General features: G+C 48.1%; 1 long non-coding RNA gene across 2 annotated transcripts in view; it reads right to left on the bottom strand.

Annotated features, from left to right (window-relative positions):
• Positions 1-23,001, bottom strand: part of LOC123453343 — a 30,633-nt gene that overhangs the window by 5,305 nt on the left and 2,327 nt on the right. The window contains exons 2-3 of one of the 2 annotated variants that reach the window (XR_006632742.1): positions 17,790-17,882; positions 7,067-7,152 (exon numbers count right to left, since the gene is read on the bottom strand). This is a non-coding gene — a long non-coding RNA (uncharacterized LOC123453343). Of the gene's footprint in view, positions 1-7,066; positions 7,153-17,789; positions 17,883-23,001 lie in introns of those variants that run through there. The other variant, XR_006632745.1, reaches the window with a different exon arrangement.

Genomic DNA, 23,001 nt, shown 5'->3' with positions numbered 1-23,001 from the left:
TGGTCAATTGATCTATTGGTTTATCCTGAGTTGGTTGTACAGTGTCCTCTTATTGCTATAGGTGTTGAGAGGGACAGAGCCTTCCTTGGCCTTGGGCAGGTTTAGTTTAGGGGTTAGTGCCCTAGACACTAGATGGGTCACTAAAGCTTTCCAAGCCAGTGGCTCTTAAGTTCCTCCCAGTTACATGGAGTGGTGGATGATGACAGAAGTCAGGCAAGCAGGGCTGGGGAGATGGATCAGTGATTAAAAGTGCTTGTTTGCAAAGCCTGACAGCCTGGGTTTATTCCCCTGGAAAGCCACACATACAAAGCAGTACATGCACCTGGAGTCTGTCTATATTGGCAAGAGGCCCTGGAGTGCCCATACTCTCTCTCTCCCTCCTAAATGAATGAATAAATAAATATTTCTTGAATAAGTAAAAAAATAATAATAAAAATAAGTAAGGCATGCAATAAAGGATGTACAAGCAAGATTTTATTGGAAAGAGATAGAGCAAAGCTCGGGTTGGAGAGATGGCTTAGCGGTTAAGGCACTTGCCTGTGAAGCATAAGGACTCAGGTTCAATTCTCCAGGTCCCATGTAAGCCAGATGTACATGGTGGCGCATGTGTCTGGAGTTCGTTTGCAGTGGCTAGAGGCCCTGGCACGCCCATTCTCCCTCTCTCTCCCTCTCGGTCTCTGATAGAGCAAAGCTCCCTGTATAGTGGGGGACTCAAAAGAGAGTTGCCAGACAGCTCCCATGACTGTAGCAGCTTTTTTACCTAGTGTCCCGATGAGTCCGAGTGATGGCCCGTATGAAAATCAGGCATCTGGATGTTACAGACATGACAGATGTACTTAAACACATTCAGGGGGTCTTTGGTTGATGAAGAGGTAGTGTGAGACTGCGCAGGCTGAAGGGGGAGCCCACCAAAATTCTAAAGAAGTTGCGAGTACTCAGAAGCATGGGTAACCCAGGCTGGTGGTCAGCTGGAGTCCTGAAGAGTCGGCAGCCACCACCTTGACGGGGAGGAGTTTTCTTAGAGCCGCAGCAGCTGCGGCTGGGAAGATGGCTCAGTAGTGAAAGGCACTTGCTTTATGCCTGTGGCGCGATGTTCAATTCCCCAGTGCCTAAAGACAGATGCACAAAGTGGCGCGTGCATCTGGGGTTGTTTTGCAGCAGCAAGAGGCCCTGGTGTGCCCATGCTTTCTTTCTCTGGCAAATGAATATATAATAAAATTGAAAAAAAGAATTTCAGCCCCTGGACTGGAAGTTCAGTACCTAGACTGGAACTGCCTTTAGAGTATCAAGGCAGATGTGTATTTATGTTTCCTGAAGGGCCTGCCTACACTGCCTACCATGTGAGCGACTTGGCTCCCAATCTCTATTATTACTGTTGCAGAGCCTCCACCCTCTAGTCACAGCATTTGTCAGAGAATTGGTTAGAGGGTTTTTTTTTTTTTTTTCTGTCTCCCTTCTACTGCTGATGGCAACTTTACCCCTTCGTTGTGTGGCAATTTCCTCTGAATTGAAACTTTCTGTCCTATGGGGGACTCCTTAAGAACTTCCAAATTGAAACTTAGGCTCCTTAAATGCCAGGAAGCTCCTGAAATTGGCAAGAATCACAAGTTGTAGGAGGAGTAAGAGCTATTTGGGAGAAGAGATTTATACCAGCCCAGCTGCCTATAAGCTCTGTACTGAACTCAAGATAACATCTTCCGTCACAAGTGGAAACCTGTGCTGGGAGGGATTTCAAGTGATTTAGCTGTCCTTTAGCTGCCCCAAACTCCAGGAAATAATCCCAATAAATTCACTGGTTCATTAAGCTAGACTTGAGAAGGGATCCTACCTTTGGTCTGTTGTCTATGGTGTGTCTATGGTAAATAGACAACTGCTCCCAACTCCCCAGGAAACGTTAACGCCACAACCCTTTCACTTTACAAAGTCTATGAGTGCCTCACGGGAAATGATGGAGATACCTAGGGCAGCTCCCCAGGATGCGCCCATTCTCTATCTCTATCTGCCTCTTTCTCTCTCTGTTGCTCTTAAATAAATAAATAAATAAAGTTTTTTAAAGAGAGAGCAAGTGAGTGAGAGAGAGACAGAGGGAGAGAGAACAAATTGGTGGGCCAGCTGGAGAGATGGGTCAGTGATTAAGGGACTTACACATAACACCTAACAACCCAACTTTGATTCCCCAGTGGTTCGTTTATCTGGAGTTCGTTTGCAGTGTTTAGAGGACCTGATGTGGCCATTCTCTCTCTTTGCCATGTGTGGTGGCACACACCTTTAATACCAGAACTCCAGTGGCCTCAGTAGGACTGTTGTGAGTTCAAAGACAGCCTGAGACTATAAAGTGAGTTCCAGGTCAGCCTGGGCTAGAGCAAGACCCTACCTAAAAAAAAAAATAATAATAATAAATAAATTTTTTAAAAAGCCTGGTGTAGTGGTACAGAGGTAGGAGGATCTTCACAAGTCTGAGGCCACCCTGAGACTACATAGTGAATTCCAGCTCAGCCTGAGCTAGAGTGAGACCCTACCTCGAAAAACCAAACAAACAAAACAAAACAAAACAAAAAAACAAGAACAAATTTCATGAGAGGAACAGATGAAGAAATGAGAACTAGGAAATAATCAATCATGTCCAACTCAGCATATAGGCAAACTGCTAATATGAGTAAGGGAGAAAGAAATGAGCAAAATATTCAGATAAAGATGGAAAATAACTGACAACATTACAGGAATCAGTCAATTCCTCTCAGTCGTAACCCTATAGGTATTAACTCTTCAATACAGTACAGAAAGTACATGGTCAAAGAACAAGATCCAGGGCTGGAGAGATGGCTTAGTGGTTAAGGTGCATGCCTGTGAAGCCTCAGGACCCAGGTTGGACTCCCCAGGACCCACATAAGCCAGATGCACAAGGTGGAACATGCGTTTGGAGCAAGTGGTAGCTGCCGATCTGGGCCCAAGGGAAGCAGGAGGAAACATGATGAGACCTCCCCATACATGGGCCCAGACCACGAGGTGGGCAGATCCCACAACAATTGCGCTGCCTCTATGAGAAACTGCCTCTCCCCCCCACCCCCACCCCGATCAAGACAGCCAGCAGTTTATGACTCACATCCCTTTTTCTACCAGTGACTTATATAAATGGAAGATGCAGAATCCAAAGTTTTCTGACAAGCCCTCAGCCCTCCTAGACTTGTTAGATTCCATAATGATAACCCATTAGCCCACTTGGGATGACTGTCAGCAGCTCTTACAGGTTCTTTTTACCACAGAGGAAAGGGACCAAATTCTAGCCACTGCCCGCGAGATGGTTCCTGGACCTAACGGTCAGCCCACAACTGTGCAGGCTGACATGGATGCAGCCTTTCCCTTAACCCACCTGGATTGGGATCCCAACAGCCCTACAGGTAAGGAGAGACTGAGAGCCTACTGCAAGATTCTAATGGGGGGGTCTCCAAGAGGCTGTAAGGAAGCCCACAAATTTATCTAAGGTAGGATGGGTTACATACAAGGTAAGGAGGAAAGCCCAGGGGCCTTTTTAAAGAGACTATTAGAAGCATACCGGACTTATATACCCCTGAACCCAGAAGGAAGAGAAAACCAGTCTGCTATAAACATGGCTTTTGCCAACCAGGTGGCACCACACATCTGCAGGAAACTCCAGCGACTAGGCAGTTTCACGTGTAAGCAGATGTCAGAACTTGCAGCAATAACAGAAAAAGTTTATAACAATAGAGACACTTCAGAAGATAAACAGACTAGAGATTAGCCAAAATACTACTGGCCGCCACAGGAAAATCTGACCCAGGGGAATTAAAAACCATGGCTTATGGGAGAGACAGGAGCAAACCAGCCCCACAATTGAGAGGGGAAGGGCAATACCAACTGGTCTCCAAAAGGTCCAATGTGCTTGTTGCAAAGAGATGGGACATTGGAAAAATGAATGTCCAAAAAGACAAAGAGACAAAAATCCTAAGATCCCGCAACTAGGAGAACTTAGTGACTGAGGGCGTAGGGCCCACATCCCCTCCATGAGCCCTGGGTAACCTTGAAGGTGGAGGGGGAAACAGTGGACTTCCTGGTCGATACTGGGGCTCAGCATTCGATCCTGAAACAACCTATGGGACCCCTGTCCACTAAAAGGACATGGATCCAGGAAGCCACTGGGACAAGTCAATATTCATGGACTACCTGAAGAGAAGTGGACTTAGGAATAGGACGGGCAACCCATTTGTTCATGGTCATCCCTGGGTGCCCATATCCACTCTTTGAGCAAGACCTTTTGACTAAAATGGGGGCACAAGTCCATTTCAGCCCCAAGGGTGTACAAGTTCTCAATCAGAATGGTCCTGCACATGTGTTGATTGTGTCCCTGGAGGATTAATATAAACCCTACACCTCACCCTCCCAAGCTACCCCTGAAAGCCTGTATCTGAGGGAACTATGGGAAAGGATTCCAGGTGTATGGGCAGAAAGAAATCAGACCAGGCTGGTCAAGCATCGGGCCCCAGTCATGGTCCAACTGAAGGCTAATGCTGGCCCAATCTGAGTCTGCCAATACCCTATGCCCCAAGAGGCCAAACTAGGTATAACACCTCATATAAACCATTTGGGAACAAGGGATATTGGCCCCTTGTCAGTCCACCTGGAATAACCCCCTCCTGCCAGTAAAGAAGCCCCACTCCAATGACTACTGGCCTGTGCAGGATTTGAGGAAAACTAACAAATGGGTAGAAGACATCCATCCCATGGTGCCAAATCCGCACACTCTGATGAGCACTTTGCCACCTGAATGCAGTGTGTACATGGTGCTGGACCTTAAGGATGCATTCTTCAGTAAATTGGGAAATTGACTTTACAGAGGTAAAACCTGGTTTGTATGGATATAAGTATTTGCTGGTATTTATAGACACCTTTTCAGGATGGACTGAGGCTTTTCCAACCATGAATGAGACTGCCACAACTGTAGCCAAAAAACTATTGGATGACATCATTCCAATGTATGGTTTACCTGTACTTTTGGGATCAGACAATAGACCAGCCTTCATCTCACAGGTAACTCAGGCCATAGTTAAAATTATGGGGACAAATTGGCAACTCCATTGTGTGTATCATCCCCAGAATTCAGGACAGGTAGAAAGAATGAATTGGACCCTTAAAAAGACCCTAACTAAATTAACCCTTGAAACTGGCAGTGACTGGGTGTTTTTCCTTTCCTTTGCCCTTTTTTGAGTTCAAAACTCCCCTTTTACCATGGGCTGACTTCCTTTGAAATCATGTATGCAATACCCCCACTCTTGTTGCCTAATATAAAAGCAGAAATGTTAACTGAATTTGATGATGAGAGATTTTTCTCCTCCTTAAAAGCTTTATTTCAGGTGCAGGAGCATCTCTGACCCCAACTGTGAGCCATCCATGAAAAGACACCTCCACCTATACTCCACAGGTTCAGACCGGGAGACCTAGTACTTGTCAAAAGACACTGGAAGGAGACTCTTGAACATGGCTAGAAGGGACCCTACACCATGATCCTGACCACTCCAATGGCCATCAAGGTAGATGGCATCCCAGCCTGAGTGCATCATTCACATGTGAAGCCTGTTGACACACGTGCGTACCCAAACGACTGTGCACCTGAAGAGAAGACAGGACTGTGGCGAGCCATTGCACACCCACAGGCCCCCTTATCCTCTTGTTGCTGGCCCTTACTTGTGGGCCCTGCATTATTAATGCCTTGGTCAAATTTGTTAGGGATCGTTTAGCAATAGTACAATTAATGGTCCTAAGGCAACAATACCAACCTTTAGATACATCTTAAGGATTTGAGATGGGGCCATACTCAAGGGGGGAATGAAGGAACCAAACTGACACCATGACAGGCTCCAGTAAAGTACCACCCTAACTAGGCCTAAGTTTCAGTTTTCTGGAGAGGCAAGCAAGACTTCTGGGAAAGGACGGACTGTTAATCAACAGTGACCCTGACATGTGGCTGGGAGACAGCCACCCAGGGGCTGAGTCAGGTCCTGAAGATGTGTCCAAACATGCCCAGACATGTCCCTTTTGCCCCAACCAATCAAAGATGTACAACTGTAACTGTTGCTTGCTTAGCCAATCATTTTAAAACCCCGCCTGAAATTCCCCTAGTTGTGCTTAAAAGGGGCCTGCGTGCTTCTCTCAGGGTCTCCATTTTGTATGAATGGTTGACCCCCCACACGCTGCCTGATTCTGCAGAATAAACACTCTTTGTTTTTACATACTATTTGAGTCTGGGGTCTTTCTTCAGCAATTTTCGGACCTTTACAGTATCACTTACACTCAGGGTCATTTCCTGCCTTAGTTAATCAGCTCTGAAAATGCCTTCACAGCCACCTGAAGTGAGCTTCACTGATGTAGATGTCGCGAGCACTCTCAAAGATGATTGGTTGAGAGGATTCCGCCCACGAAGGTCAATAATACTCAGATGCTGGTGTACTCGCAAAGGAGTTTACTGGGATGAAAGTCACACACAAGCAAGTCCAAACTATCACAACTAATATTATAGCTAATATAATATATATCCAAATTATATTCATCACTACTAACACAAGAATATTTCTAATGAGTCTAACATGTATACAACCTGATATCGCGAGACTTGGGACGCAGTATATTTCTGACGTCACAACCTGGCGACGCGGGGTCCGTGCTCCGACTTTTTCTCGGTTCGCAGTTTTCAAGGCAAGTCTCAGTCGTCTCGGTCGTTCGGACAGCGTGTCGGGCAGATGAATTCGGATCAGCGATGCGTCTCGCGGAGGTCTCAGTCCGGACCGCTGAGCAGCCGTTCAGTCAGTCATAGTGTCGAGAGGACTGGGACAACGGCTGCTAAGCAGCTGGGTTTTTTGTATTTTCCACTACTTATCTAGGGTTGCACACACACCTTCTGGTAATCTCTTACTATGTCATTGTACTCAGCTTTTTCTTAGATTTTTGCTTACAAAGGTTGACTTTGCAATTTTACTCTCACACACAAAGAAAAACAAACTTATTTATCTAAACTGTCCCTGGACCATATGCTGGTCCTTACATGCTCATAACAGTAGATTCCTCTCAATCCAACAAAGCTGACAATCAAGATTAGACATCCCAGTCTCTCTGTGGTTATCTCTGGTAAAATTGAGGTATCTGTAAAAATAAAGTTACATTTCAGGAAAAAAGCTAGTTCCAACTACCATTTAATTCTAGCTCCCTCCCTCCCTCTCCCTCTCTCTCTCTCTTTTTCTGAGGTAGGGTCTCGCTCTAGCCTAGGGTGACCTGGAATTCACTAGCCTCAGGTGGCTTTGAACTCACAGTGATCCTCCTACCTCGGCCTCCCAAGTGCTGGGATCAAAGGCGTGCACCACCAGGCCCAGCTTTTTATTTTTTAAATTAAGTAGGGTGTCGCTTTAACCCAGGCTGACCTGAACTCACTCTATAGCCCCAGGCTGGCCTTGAATTCACAGCAATCTTTCGACCTCAGCCTCTTGAGTACTGGGCTCAGAGGCATGCACCACCACACTTGGCTTCAATTCCAGCTCGCTTCATTATTATAGTTTATTACCTGCCTGTTGTTTTCAGAGTCTTGAAATCTTTCTTGCCTGTACTTCTAATGTTGCCAAGTTCCCTCCCAGTTTTCTGACTTGGACTCACTAAGAACTCTTCCTGAGCCCTACAGGTAGACTGATTGAAGCGACTCAGCCAGGCTGGGAGTGTAGCTCTAACTGCTTCCACCACTTTCACTCCACTCTAGGTCACTTACTGACTGACTTCTTAGCTGACAGTGTTCTTGGCTGACTATCTTCCAAGCCCCAGAAATTTATTTTAAGGACTGTTGTAGTCACTAACAATTGGTTTTCATAATAAGACCTCTTACTAAAGACTTCCCTACTTCAGAAATGAGATGTGGTGTTCCGCCTGATGACCCATCTGCAGGGCCAACAAGCAGATGAACAATGCACTTAGCACTATCGTGTTCACAGCTCATGGCCCACCCCATTGCTAATTTCTTCTTTTAAATTTCTTAATTTTTTTTTTTTTCCCTGAAGGAGAATCTTACTGCAGGCACAGGCTGACCTGGAACTCATCCTGTAGCCCCAAACTGGCACCAACTCACAAGGATCCTCCTACTGCTCTCTGCCTCTCTAGTGCTGGGATTAAAGGCATGGGGCATCATGCCTGGCCTAAAGTTAATTAATTAATTAATTTTGGGTTTTTGAGATAGGGTCTCACTCTGGTCCAGGCTCACCTGGAATTCACTATGTAATCTTGGGGTGGCCTCGAACTCACCTGAGTGCTGGGATTAAAGGCGTGTGCCACTGAAAGACCCAGAAACTAAATTAACGCTATGAAGGGATTCAGTAAGGTGCTGCCCTGGCTGGGCCTAACTTTCAGGTTTTCCGTTTAGGCAGAAGGCAACTGCCCTGACATATGGTTAGGGAAGGTGCCCACCCAAAGGCCGGAGTCACTCCTAGCTTAGACATGCCCAGGACATGCCTAAGGCCTGTCCTCTCTGTCTTTCTGCCCCAGCCAATCACAATGAAGACTACCTCATCTGCCTGGGGTTCCCCTAGCTCCTACCTCCGTCCTGCCCCCAACCTTGCCTGCCAAAATCTTCCTGCCCCTGTCCTGCCCCCAATTTTGCCCGCTGAAATCCCAAGCCAATCAGAAGAATACAAGTGCATTTACGGTTTAAACCAACCGATCATGTATCTATCCCCTACCTCCTCGTTCACATTTCTATATAAACCCTACCCTCCTGCTACTCAGGGCTCTTGCACGGATCCACTGCGTTGGTGAAGTCAAGAGACCGAGCTTAAGCCCGAAGTAAAGCTCCTTGCCCTTGCATACATGTTTGGTTCTCCTTGGTGGTCACTAGGGGTGCCGAGAACTGGGCATAACACCACCACACCCAGTTAAAATTTGTTTATTTTATTTTTTAAATTTTTTGTTTATTTTTATTTATTTGAGAGTGACAGAGAGAGAGAGAGAAAGAGAGAACGAGGCAGAGAGATGCCCCAGCCAGCAGGGCTTCAACGGGAGCATGGACCCTAGAGAACCTGAAATGGAAGGGACAAGAGACACGAGAAACCTGACAGCAAGACAGGGGTCTGATCAAGCTGCAATTTCTATTTGTCTCAGGGTGCCTTTTATACAGAACAGGGGAGTTTTAGGTATTGCTACAATTCTGTTTTGAAAGGATAAGGTCATAGGCCCAAGGCCACAAGATTTAACGACTTTAACAAACAGCTGCAGGCTTTGTGACTTTCCAGAACAGACAACTTATCACAAAATGGAGTCATTACTCAAGATAGAGGCACTTTTGGTTGCCTAGTGCCCAGAAGCCTGACCATAAACTGGCCTTTTGCAAAAGATAAGATTCCGTAAGCAGTCTGCTGACCAACCAGGCCCAGGTAAAAGGGAGAGGCTTTTGCTCTATGGCTCCCGACATCTCCTCCCTCCTTTTATACAAAAGTGGGGGAGGCCAGCTTTGCAGCAGTGGGCATTAACCAACTGGGGGAGTAGGGACCCGACTCCTCCCGTGGGGTGTCTTTTTTCCCACAATCTTTGGCCCTTGGTACCTTTTGGGGAGGGGAGGCAGGGCCTATGTGGCCAGAGAGCGAGGCACGGCCTTAGTGATAACAGCTATGGTACCAACCTCCATGCAAGCCAGGTATACCTCTCAGGGAATCCAGAAGTGGTCAGATAGGGACCTTCCCTTGTGGTGCTATGCCTCGCACCCATGCTGGTGCCCACATTGTACTCACACACTTGTGAATCAATATGCACAGGACTGACTCCTATGCAGTTCCTGTTGGAGGGGAGTCACTCAGATCATTTTAAGTTTAGACAAGTGCCAATGAGGGAGGAGATGTGCAGTACACCCACAAACTAGGGCGAAGGTTCGGCACCTAGGCCAGGGGGCAGCCGCAGTGGGTGGTCACAAGGTAGGTCTTGGTCTTCAAGAGCCAGGCGATGGTAGCGCACTTGAGTTGGTCATGCTGTGGCTGAATCAATCTGTTCCTTAACAAAGGATATTAGCTTTTTAAACAACCATGGGCCAAAACTTAGTAAGAGGAGTAGGCCAACCAAGGGGCCTAAAATAGAGGGGAGGATCGAGGACAGCCAAGGATGAGAAAAGAACCAATCAGATGTTTCTGTCATGCCTCTATTATTTTTTCTTTTCTGCAGGGATTCTCTGGCCTTAGCCATACTGTCCCTCGTGACACGTGTATGGTCAGTGTAAAAGCAGCATTCTTCCTGTAAGGCAGCGCATAGTCCCCCCTCCTTCAAAAGAAGGAGGTCGAGGCCCCAGCGATTTTTGAAGTACCACCTCAGATAAAGAGACTAAGGACTTTTCTAAAGCAGTAATTTCCTTTTCTAGGTTTTGAATGTCCTTATCCAGTCGGGAAGGCAGGATTTCATATTGGGCATTTCCCTGTACAAGAGCGGCAATACCTGTGCCGGCTCCCGCGGTGCCAACACCCAGAAGCAAGGCAAGCGAAATAGCAGCTCCAGTAATGGGTTCACGTTTGGTCCTACGTGAATAGGGGAGAGATGAAGCAAGGGAAGCGTCAAAGTCTGGAGCAGGACGATAGGAAATGCGAGGGAAGAGTCGGACAGGGACATAGAACTGAGGAGAAGAGAGCAGGCGATCCACGAAAGCACAAGCTGTTAGGCTGTCGTGGCAGGCCCACCAATAGCCCTGGGGGAGGAGATAATAGGAACCGTTAAGGGAGGAATTAACAGAGACAGAATTCTCACAAAGGGTAGAAGGTATGGAAGAATTGGAGAGGTTTGGGGTATGGAGACAGGTTCCAGAGCCAAGGACATAGGGGATGGGGAGGGAGATGTTAGGACGTTGAGACCAGGGGCAGTGAGTATAATCAGTAGTTGCATTGAAAGGAAACGGGAGGGATTGAGCCACACCTTCATAAAGGGGGAGTGAGGTATGGACACAAAGCCAGCAAGATTGAGTAAGACTGGGAGAAGAAGAATTGAGTACATTAAAAGTACCCTTGACCAGGTTAAGAACCAGGTCAGTGGTTGTCGGGAGTGGAGAAGGAGGCGGTGGGAGCATAACCAGAGCCAGTACAGGGGAGGAGGAGGATATAGGAGATGGAGGAACGGGGGTAACAAGGGGTCGGCACGCGAGGAGTGGAAAGTGGTAGGGGCTGAGAAAGTGGTGATAGGGAGGGTCTTCTGTAGCTTAATGGTAAAAAGGACCCCAATATGAGAGCCGCCATAGGCACGGACAGCCCATTGAATGCCCCATGACCAGACGTCATATGACTGTAGTTTGCCAGGGTCTGTAAAGGTAATTATTAGGGGGTGGCACCACCCAAAGGATGGAGAGGATACCTTGCAAGCCTGTTTTGGATTATCCTCATAGCGGGCAGCTCCCTGGGGATGGGTATAGTTAGCTTATAAGGTGATATAGTCCCATGAAGATGAGGGGTTCTAGTAAGCGTCTCCAGTAGTTTCGCATCCCCAGCTTGCACTAAAATAAGAGTCTATTCCTTCACATTTCCACGTAAGTGAACGGGGGCGGTGATGGCCAGGGGCAACATAGAGGGAGAAAGATTGTAAGACCTCTGGTAAGAATTATAACATCCCCCTTCACCATAAGAGTGGTGAAGATCAATTTCAGGAGCAGTATGTTGTGTGAAAATGGTGCCGAGTCCCCAAGTGTTCGGGCTGCCGAGGGCCATTTTGTAGAGGTCTGGAGTTAGGGTCGGCCAAGGGATGGTCTGGGAAACCATAGAGTGGGTCCAGATCACATCACCAACTTCACTGAGCACAGCCCAGGTGTGATTCATGGGTCAATGGTCAGTGGTGATCAATCCAGATGCCAGGAGCAAGAGGCCAAGGAAGGCAGGGACAGCCATAGTCCTGAAAAAGAAAGGACAAAACCTCAGGGGGGCGGGGAGCCCTCCCTGGGAGAGGGTGAATTTTCAAGGGGTGAGGGTGGTGTCCATTAACAAACTAGACGTTCTGGGAGCCAACGAGGCCCATCATTTTGTTGATCATAAATGCAAGCAGAGCTGCATCCCCAAATGAGGATGGGATCAGGGCCGTGCCACTGGGAAGTGGGGATCACGCCACCTAAGGAGGGCGTGAATGGAGTCAGTGGTGGAATGGTAAAGGCGATCAGCGGCTGATCTGCCAGAACTGTCAAGGCTTAAGAAATTAAGAATAAACAAAGCATGGGCCAAAATGTTTTGTGGGGTATTTTTATACCATAAAAGGGCTGAATTTTTAATTTATTAAGTGTAGCCTTAAGGGTTTGATTAGCCCTTTCCACAATGCCCTATCCCTGAGGGTTTTAGGGAATGCCAGTGACATGTTTTATTTGAAGCATGGAGCAAAAATTTTCGAAGGTATGGCTAGTCTACCCAGGACCATTGACTTTCTTAATGATTTTTGGAGTTCCCAATGTAGAGACACATTGAAGAACATGAGCAATGACATTTTTTGAAGCTTCACCAGCGTGGAGAGAGGCGAAAATGAAACCACTAAAGGTATCAATTGTAACATGAACATATTTAAGCTTGCCAAAATCTGAGAAGTGAGTTACATCCATTTGCCATATCTCACTGGGAAGAAGACCACGTGGGTTGACTCCCAAATGGGGAACTGGTAAAGAGACAGGCCAGGACTTAACTATTTCCCTAGCTTGAGCATGGGTAATCTTAAAGGCAAGGCGGAGGGTTTGAGAATTTAAATGATGCATATTGTGAGCCTGTTGTGCCGAGGAGAGAGGCTCAGTTAGGGCTACGAGAGCAAGGCGGGTAGCAGCATCCGCATCGGCATTGCCCTGCGTCAGAGGGCCTGGCAGAGAAGTATTAGTGTGTAGGTGGCCTATATAGAAGGAGTGAGACTGAGCGCAAATGAGATCCCGAAGGGAGCGGAACAAAGCAGAGGCATTAGTGGAGGGCTTGATACAGGGTGTTGTTTCCAGTAGGGTGACTGACTTAACAACATAAACACTGTCAGTAAAGAGGTTGAAGGGCTGTGAAGGGAATTGTTTGAAAACTTCAAGGACAGCGCAAAGCTCTACTAATTGGGCAGAGGAGTACTGGGTATGGAGAGAAGCTGGTTGTCCATTTATCACGCAAGCAGCTGTACCGTTAGCAGATCCATCAGTGAATATAGAAGGAGCATCCTTGATAGGGTCATGAGAAGTATTAAGGGGAAAAACAAAAGAGTGAATGTTGGCAAACTGAATAAGGGGGTCAGAAGGATAGTGACTGTCAATAATGCCCATAAAGGCAGCGCTATGGGCCAATCATCATTAGTCTGGAGAAGCCAGTTGAGTTGGTCAGGACTGTAGGGGAGGAGGATTGTATCTGGATCTTTGCCAAAATGTTGGCGGGAGAGCTTGCAAGCCTTTATGATGAGGAAGCAACCAAAAAGGGATAAGTGGCTATGACTTTAGTAGGAGAAGAAGAGAGGTGAACCCAAAGCTGGGGAGAGCCGTGATTGTGGTGAGGATGCCTTTGCCAAAATACACCAGTAGGTGTCTGGGTAGTAGAGCAAACAAGGAAAACCAGGGGAAGGGCATAATCTATTTGTTGGGCAGTCTGGAGGCAAATAGTCTTGTTTATTTCTTTCAAGGCAGCAAGGGCCTGAGAGGTAAGTTGTCTAGGAGAGGTAGGGCTGGGATCTCCAGTTAAGATGTCATTGAGGGGTAGAAGAGTAGCAGTGGGAACCTTTAAATAGGGTCTAAGCCATTAAATGTCCCCAAGCAATTTCTGAAAGTCATTGAGAGTAGAGAGATGAGGGGTGCGGAGTTGAATTCGGGGAGTTAGTAACTGTTGATTTTTGAGCTCATAGCCCAAATACATGTAAGGGTCGGCGGTTTGAACTTTCGTCAGGGGCGACTTGAAGCCCATAGGATTGTAAGTTGGATAGTAGGCTCTGGAGGGAGGAGGAAAGCAGGTTTTGGTTACAGGCAGCTAAAAGAATATCATCCATATAATGAAGAATGTAGACAGAGGGGAAAGTCTTCCTGAGAGGGTCAACGGCCATGGCCACGAACTTTTGACAGAGGGTGGGACTGTTAGCCATACCTTGGGGTAAAACCTTCCCCTGAAAGCGAGGCATAGGGCCACAGAAATTTACTTGTGGGACCCTGAAGGCAAAGCAGGGTCTATCCTCAGGGTGTAGAGGGATGGTAAAAAAGCAATCCTTTAGATCAATAACCATTTTGAAGGAAACATAAGGGATGGCCACCGGGAAAGGAAGTCCTGGTTGGAGTGCCCCCATTGGGAACATGGCTTTATTAACAGCTCTTCGATCCTGTAGTAGGCACCATTTGCCAGACGTTTTCCGAATAACAAAAATAGGGGAGTTCCAGGGGGAGGTAGAAGGCTTGATGTGGCCAGTGGCAAGTTGTTCCTGCACTTGAAAGGATAAAAGTTGCCCTATTTCTGCTGCTCTGTTGTCTAGCTGCTTTGCTAACTTGCCTTTTTAAGCTTCTGTAATATGGCTTGCTTGCTACTGCACTGAATCACAGAACTGCCATTTTGCAACTACCTCCATTTTGTAAAAAGTATGCAACTACCTCCATTTTGTAAAAAGTATACCATGAGGACCTGGCCCTTTGTACGCCCTACCCAATCAGAGGGACCCTCACGAGCCCACCTCGTGGGACCCACCCAATCAGGGGAACCCACGGCTGAAAAGCCCCTATGACTCTGCATACCTATGGTTTTCAGACTTTATAAGCTGACCAAACACGTGACTAGGGGCTCTTCACCTTTCTTCCTGTGAGAGGAAATTTGTGTCGAGCCCCGATGCATCGGAATCAATAAACCTCGTGCGGTTTGCATTGAGAGCGTCCTGCGTGAGTGTTTTTGGGGTCGCGTAGACAGCCCTGAGTGGGGACCCCTCTGGGGAACCCCACACACTTACAACGTTGCAGTCTCTGTTTTCTCATGTGAAAGTGGCCATTGGTCAACCCAGATAGAGCTTTGGGTTTTCCAAGTGATTTTATCAGCATGGGGTGCAGGGATGGCAAAGGCCGCTAGAGAAAAGATGACTCAGAGGCATACCCAAGGCCAGAGCGATCGAGTTTTGGGGGAGGAGAAATGGGTTCTGTTATGCCTTGTAAATTTTTTCCGAGTCCTTTCCCTGGAACAAAACCCTGACTAAGCATTTGGGAAGTGACAACACTATTGGGGCGACAGAGGACCATATTCATCTGCGAAAGAGTGTCTCTTCCCCACAAGTTGACAGGCAGGCCTGGGAGAACAAAGGGGGTGACTTGTCCTGAGTTACCCTCCTCATCAGTCCAAGCAAGGACGCGAGAGCTCTGTTGAGGGTTATTGGATTGTCCAATGCCCTGTAGATGGGTATGAGAGGCAGTCAGGGGCCAGGACTTAGGCCAATGTTTGAGGGAGATTATGGTGGCGTCAGCGCCAGTATCCATGATGCCATCAAAGGGCTTGCCATCAAGAAGCAACCTTAAAGTGGGGCGATCCAGCGTTACAGAGTGCACCCAATAAGCGTCAGAGGAGCCAGGTTGATTGTTGTCGTGACTTGGGGACATATAATTATTGTTAAGAAAAGTGAGGGGCAGCAGGACAATTTGGGCCACTCGATCCCCAGGCAAGATTATATGAGTTCCTTTTGGGGAGGTGACTAAAACTTGGATATTGCGGGCGAAATCATTATCTATAACTCCAGGGATGACTTGAATGCCCTTGAGAGAAACACCAGCCCTGCCTAGGAGAAGGCCAAACTTGTTGGGGGGCATAGGGCCCAACACATTTGTTGTAATTACTTGAGGGCAAGTCTCAGGAGTTAATACTGTGCGGGAGTGGCACAGAGGTCCAGTCCTGCGCTGCCTGCTGTGGCGCGCCAGAGGGTGGACACTGATTTTCCAGTGGATTGGAGGGAGGGACAAACCTGACCGCCCCAAGGTTTGTCCGTGGGGTAGGGGCCTGGAGCCGGCCCCGTTGGGAGTTTCCCGAGACAGGAAGAGTTTTTTCCTGAGAGGCCGACAGAGGACGGCCATGAATGTCAGGCCTGGAGCGACATTCAGAGGTCCGATGTTTGCCCTTTTGGCAGCGAGGACAGGGTGTAGCAGGGGGAGGGCGAAGAGGAGCGGGAAGTTGTTTAGGAGCGGTGCATTCACGAGAGAAGCGTCCAGGCTGTTTACAATTATAACATGTTTTTGTACCCTGAGCCAGGCCAGCAGAACGGAGAGCAGCAGCTTCGATTGCTAAACCCATGGTGTGGGAGGAGCCTACGCCTGCACATAACTCGATATAATCAGATATGGTCTCCCACTTGTGAAAATGGAGAATAGACTGACAAGCAGGATTAGCATTTTCAAAGGCCAGGTGTTTGATAAAGGGGCTCTTGGTTTCACCAATGCCAAAAAGGAGTTCAGCAGTTTCATTAAGTCTGCTGACAAAGTCACTGAAAGGCTCTTCTGGACCTCGTCTAATGCTGGCCAGGGAGGCGGTGGCGGCCCCTTTGGGAGGGAGGCGTCGCCAGGCGGCCAGGCCTGCCTGCTGTATTTGGGATAAACGTCCAGAGGGGTAGCACGCTTGCCGTTCGTTGGAATCATAGGGGTGTTCCCCCAATAATTTTTGTTTTGTCCAATTTCTAGAAACAGCCTTTTGTAAATTACAGTGAGCAAGGTCAGAGCAGTTTTCATTAAATTCAGTGCACCATAGAACAAAATCTCCCCCGGAGACAGCCGCGCAAGCAAGGCGTTACCAGTCATTAGGCGTGAGCCATTTATCAGGATAACTTTCCAGAAGAGTGAGAGTAAAGGGAGCCGTGGGCCCGTAATTGGAGACGGCCGCCTTCAGACGCTCAAGAAATTTTAAATTAAGACTTACATATTTAGGTTGGGAGATAGGCTCTGCGTCGGACGCGACGGGGGAGGGAGCAGAAGCGGGGTCCGAGCGAGCCTGTTTGCGAGTGACAGGAAAGGCAAGAAGGCCACTATTGCGGGTGTGTGCAGTCTGTTTCTGTTTTGTGCCTACGGCTGTTAGAGGAAGGATTAGAAAAAGCAGCAAGTTCTTCTGTGACAGAATCAAGTTCCCGGAGAAGCTGTAGCTGAAGCCTTTTATCTTGAAGTGTCCTGCGGAGGTCAGAGAGGGAAGCTAATGTGGCAGATTGGAATTCTATGAAGGGTGAGTCAGCGGGAGGTTCGGCAGGTGCAGAAGGAGGCAGGGTGGCAGAGCAATAGAGGAGTGCAAAGTGGCGGACGATAGGCAGGAGGTAATTTTAGAGGCGCTTCACTTGTGGGGCCTACATTAAGTAACGGGGGAGGGGGGGCCCAGCCTCAACATCCACTAGGGAGGGATAAAGGTGACAGGAAGGCTTTTCAGAGGCAGGAGATTTAGGTCTCTCTTGAGTTTCATCTTCAACAATGACAGAGGCACAAGCAGAAGGGGGCTTAGAAGAGCGTTTAAGAGCAGCCTCTCCCTCATTGACAAGGACCCGTACAGCCATAGAATGATTGTGAACCTTAAAAACATCATTTATAAGATTCCAATAAGAGTAGGCAGAAACAGGGACCTTCTCAGGGCCAAATGTATCATAGTAATCACAAAAGCAGTCTCCAACTCTCAACCAAGTTTTTTCATTAATAGTTCCTTCCCTCGGGAACTAAGGACAGAGATCACCAATATAATCCAGGAATATTTTTAAGTCTTTTCTTTTAATCCTAGTTCCTCGTACTTGAGAGCTTGTTTTAGCCCAGTCACAAAAGAGTCTTCTTTTGTAAATGCTTGTCCCATGGTAAAGAAAAAAAAAAATCTTACCTCACTGTTCAAGCGGATCTGTCTCACGGGCAGGTATTTCCGTGGCGATCACCAGCGGGCCAGGGTCTAGCCCCTTCTTCGGGTCGCGGCAGCCTGCTCCCGACATAGAGAGAGAGAATGGGTGTGCCAAGACCTCCAGCCACTGCAAACAAATTCCAGACACGTGCACCCCCTTGTGCATCTGGCTAACGTGGGTCCTGGAGAATCGAGCCTCAAACGGGAATCCGTAGGCTTCACAGGCAAGCGCTTAACCGCTACACCATATCTCCAGCCCTAAAATATATTTTTTTATTTGTGTTTGTGTATGAGCATGCCAGGTTCTCTTGCCACTGCAAATAAATGCCTGTCCAGCTTTACATGGGCAGCTTGAGAACTGAACCTTGGCCAGCAGGCTTTGCACACAAGCATCTTTAACAGTTGAGCCATCTTCCCAGCCGCCGCCGCCCCAACCCATTGCTAACGTCTTATCTCTGAACTAAGTCAATTCCAATTTCAGTCACACATGACTGGTCCAAGGACGTTATTCTTGGACATTCAACACTGAGAGCTGCTATACAGAATATTGGCCCATTCTTCCAAAAGTTATATGGAAGTTTATTTACTGGGAACCAGCAATCCCAGAATGAAATATGCACCAAAGCTTAGGACGGTCACTATTCAGTCCGAGCCGCCAAAAACATAGAAAAACTCAAATGCTGTCAACTGATGTGCAAACAGTGAGGAAAGACCCACAGAATAGATTGTATTATTCAGTCATGTCGCAGGAAACCTTTCTTCTGGGGTGACACAAACACGTCTTCTCCACAGACCCAAAGGACGATTATGCCAAAAACCAGTTTGGGGAACTGTAAAACCCATGGAAAAATACCAGGAGCCAAAAACAGCCCCAGATGCAGACAGCCTTGTGACCCCCAGATGCAGACAGCCTTGTGACCCCCAGATGCAGACAGGCATGACCACAAACTCCGCCTAATGTACTATAGATAACCCTGTCAGGATGCTTCCGAGAAGAGAAAAAAAAAAAAAAAGAGGATCCCCACCGACTCCAAGTCTATTAATAAGTAACCAGTAACCAGTGCTGGGACTGAAATCATGCTTCTGCTTCTGTAAACCTGCTTCTGCTCTCCCTAACTCTATAAAAAGAGACCCTTCCCCTTGCCCGGCGCACTCAGCCTCTCGAAGGACTGGAGTGCCCGCAGGCGTCTGTGTAAACAATAAAGCTGCCTCTTGCCTTTGCATCCAGTGGCTCGGTCTTGGTTCTTGGGCGCGGGTCTCCCACCACGGAAGATTCCCCCTCCCCCGGGAATCTTACAGCTGGGGGCTCGTCCGGGATTGGGGACCCCCGCCCAACCCAATTACTGCCCACCGGGAGGTAAGCATTTAATTTGGTGCACCATTCTGTCTGTCTACGTCTAGTTCCATTTTTTGCGCTGCGTTAGAAAATCGGCTCGGATCCGTGTCGTTCTGTATCTGGGCGGCTTGAGAAGGAGCTGACGGGCTCGGACTTCTCCCCCGCCACCCTGGAGGACGCTTCAGGGAATTTGGGAGCCCGATTTTTCGGAGCTCAACAAGTATCCGAGGGATACGTTAGTCTGTTGGGTGGACAAATGGTCTCCCCGTCTGAATCTGCATTTTCAGTCTGTTACTGAAGCCGCGCTGCGCGTCTCTGTGCCGGCTGTCTCTCTGTTGTCTTAGTCCTTGGTGTTTGTTTAGTGTTGTCTCTTGACAAAATGGGTCAAAAAAAAAAAATGGTGACCCCCCCTGAGTTTAACCCTAGATCATTGGAAAGACGTTCGAAATATTGCTTCCAACCAGTCAGTAGATGTCAAAAAGAAAAAATGGCAAACTTTCTGTTCCATGGAATGGCCCACCTTTAATGTGGGCTGGCCAAGGGATGGGACCTTTAACCTCTCTACTATTTTACAGGTGAAAGCAAAGGTGTTCGATCACGGTCCACATGGACAACCAGACCAAGTCCCCTATATAGTCACCTGGGAGTGTCTAGCAGTTGGCCCACCGCTATGGGTCGCCCCTTTTATCCCCCCCCCCAACCTGCCCCGCCACTGCCTCTCCCTGCCCCTACTTCCTCCTCTTGTTGTCCGGTTGATACCAAGAAGCAGCCCCTGAAACCGGTACTTCCCCCGGACCTCAATACCCCCCCCCTTATAGATCTCCTCTCGGAAGGACCCCCTACCTATGGATCCCAAACCCAGGCACCAGCCGCGCCGCCGCGCCCCCCCCCCCCTTGCACTCCCTTCCCCAGTGGCTGGACGCCTACGGAGCCACCGAGAGCAGCCACCACAGGGGGAGACTTCACAAGCCTTTCCCTTGAGGCTCTTCTCAGGACAGAAGAAAAGCAGAGTCTTTCTGGAAGCCAGAAAGAATGTTCCAGGCGATAACGGGAGACCCACCCAGATACTAGATGAGATTGATGATGCTTTTCCTTTGACCCGCCCCGACTGGGACCACACCTCAGCAGACGGTAGGGGACACCTACGCCTTTATCGCCAGTTGCTCATAGCGGGCCTCCGTGGTGCTGGGCGCCACCCTACTAATTTGGCCAAGGTAAAGCAAGTAATACAAAAACCAGATAAATCCCCTGCTGCCTTTCTAGAGAGAATTAAGGAAGCAGAGAGGATTTTTAATAAACGAGAGACAGCAGAAAAGAGAGAGGACCACCTACACAGGGAGGCAGAGAATAGAGAAGACAAGCATAAAAAAAGAAACAAAAACAAAAGAAAAATGCTAGGAAACACACGAGAAGCAGAGAATTGAGCCGCCTCTTGGCCACTGTAGTACAGAACAATGATAGGACTAATAGGTTGGGAGACCAAAGGAGACCCAGACCCAGAGTGGACCGGGGACTATCGCCCTGACCAAAACCTTAGGGAAGTTAACAAAAGGGTGGAAGATATCCACCCCACTGTGCCTAATCCTTATAACCTGCTGAGTTCTTTACCTCCCTCTCATCAGTGGTATTCAATCTTGGATTTAAAGGATGCTTTTTTCTGCCTGAGACTGGCTTCCCAGAGTCAGCCACTGTTTGCATTCGAATGGAAGGACCCTGACTGTGGAATCTCAGGGCAATTAACATGGACAAGACTTCCCCAGGGATTTAAAAACAGTCCCACCCTCTTTGATGAAGCCTTACACCGGGACCTGGCTGACTTTCGAGTCCAGCACCCATCTTTAATTCTGCTCCAATATGTGGATGACCTCCTGCTTGCGGCCTCCTCATATCAGGACTGTCATACAGAGGTACACGGAACCAGAAAGGATCTCACTGACCAGCCGCTGCAGGATGCAGATTTCACCTGGTACACGGACGGTAGCAGCTTCCTACTGAATGGTGAGAGGCGAGCCGGGGCCGCAGTGACCACCAGAGACCAGGTAGTCTGGGCTAGCGCCCTGCCCGGAGGGACCTCGGCACAAAAAGCGGAACTCATTGCCTTGACTCAAGCCCTCCAGCAGGCTAAAGGTAAAAAACTCAATGTGTACACTGATAGCCGGTATGCATTCGCCACCGCCCACATACATGGGGAAATTTACAAAAGAAGGGGCCTGCTGACTTCAGAGGGAAATCAAAAATAAGACTGAGATATTGGCCCTCCTCAAGGCTCTGTACCTACCCCAGAAGCTCAGCATTATACACTGTCCAGGTCATCAGAAAGGAAACAGCCCCGAGGCCATAGGGAACAGGTTCGCTGATAAAGCCACCCGTGAGGCAGCTCTGGGACCCCAACTCTTGATTCTGATGGCCACTGAGGAGGGGACTCCTAAAGCAGCATCTCCAACTCCGGGATGGGAATACACGAATGAGGACTTGGACTTGATTCAGAAACTGGGGGCATCATGATGCTGCCCACGGCAAATGGACTTACCTAGAAAAGACTATTGTACCTCAAAAGATTACAGCCCTCCTCATTAAGCAACTTCACAGGCTAACCCACATGAGTGCTCAAAAGATGAATACTCTACTAGAACAAAAGGAAACAGGACATCTTTTTCTAAACAAAGGTTCAATCCTAAAAGAAGTTGCAAACACTTGCAAAGTGTGTGCTCAGGTAAATGCTGGATGAGCCCAGATGGCCCTTGGGTCTCGCCTGAGGGGACACCAACCCGGGGCTTGTTGGGAGCTCGACTTCACTGAGGTAAAACCGGGTATGTATGGTTACAAATATCTCCTAGTTTTTGTAGACACTTTTTCAGGATGGGTAGAAGCATTTCCCACCAAGCATGAAACCGCCAGAGTGGTAACCAAGAAATTGCTAGATGATATCTTTCCTCAGTATGGAATGCCACAGGCACTCGGGTCAGACAATGGGCCTGCCTTTGTCTCCCAGGTGAGTCAGTCAGTGGCCAAGACACTGGGGATCAATTGGAAGTTACATTGTGCATACAGACCCCAGAGTTCAGGTCAGGTAGAAAGGATAAATAAAACAATTAAAGAGGCTTTATCTAAATTAACGCTTGCAACTGGCTCAAAGGATTGGGTACAACTCCTACCCCTGACCCTTTACAAGGCCCGAAACACCCCAGGCCCTCATGGCCTAACCCCCTTTAAAATCCTCTATGGCAGCCCCCCGCCAGCTGTCACTTTCATGCTTACAGAAATTTCTAATTTTACTGATACCCCCACCCTACAGGCTCACTTAAACGCCCTACAGTTGGTACACCAGGAAGTTTGGAAACCTCTAGCAGCTGCCTATAAAGAGGCAACTAATAAACCGCTAATCCCCCATTCATTCCAGATAGGGGACTCAGTTTGGGTCCGTCGACATCAGACCAAGAATCTGAAACCTCGCTGGAAAGGACCTTACACCGTGCTCCTGACAACTCCCACGGCCTTAAAAGTAGACGGAATCGCCACTTGGATCCACGCCTCCCACGTCAAGGCTGCCCTGACAGAGTACCCAGACAGCACACCACCAAACCTCGCACCATGGAAAGCACATCGCACTCCAAATCCCCTAAAGATAAGACTCTCTCGATCTTAACATACCTCTTCTTAACTTTCAGTTTTGTGAGTAACGTCTCTGCTAGTCCTCACCTTCCCTTATCTTTGACTTGGCTAGTCATTTCTGAGGGAGGACAAATTATTTGGTCTAATACCTCCCCTGCCCCGTTATGGACATGGTGGCCCTCCTTAACCCCCAATCTGTGCGCCTTGACTGCCCATAGAAAACCTTTTTGAAGAGACTTTAAAAAAGAC

The sequence above is a fragment of the Jaculus jaculus genome, chromosome 1 (assembly GCF_020740685.1).
Source record: "Jaculus jaculus isolate mJacJac1 chromosome 1, mJacJac1.mat.Y.cur, whole genome shotgun sequence".
NCBI lineage: Eukaryota > Metazoa > Chordata > Mammalia > Rodentia > Dipodidae > Jaculus > Jaculus jaculus.
This window is presented reverse-complemented; position numbering and strand designations above follow the sequence as displayed.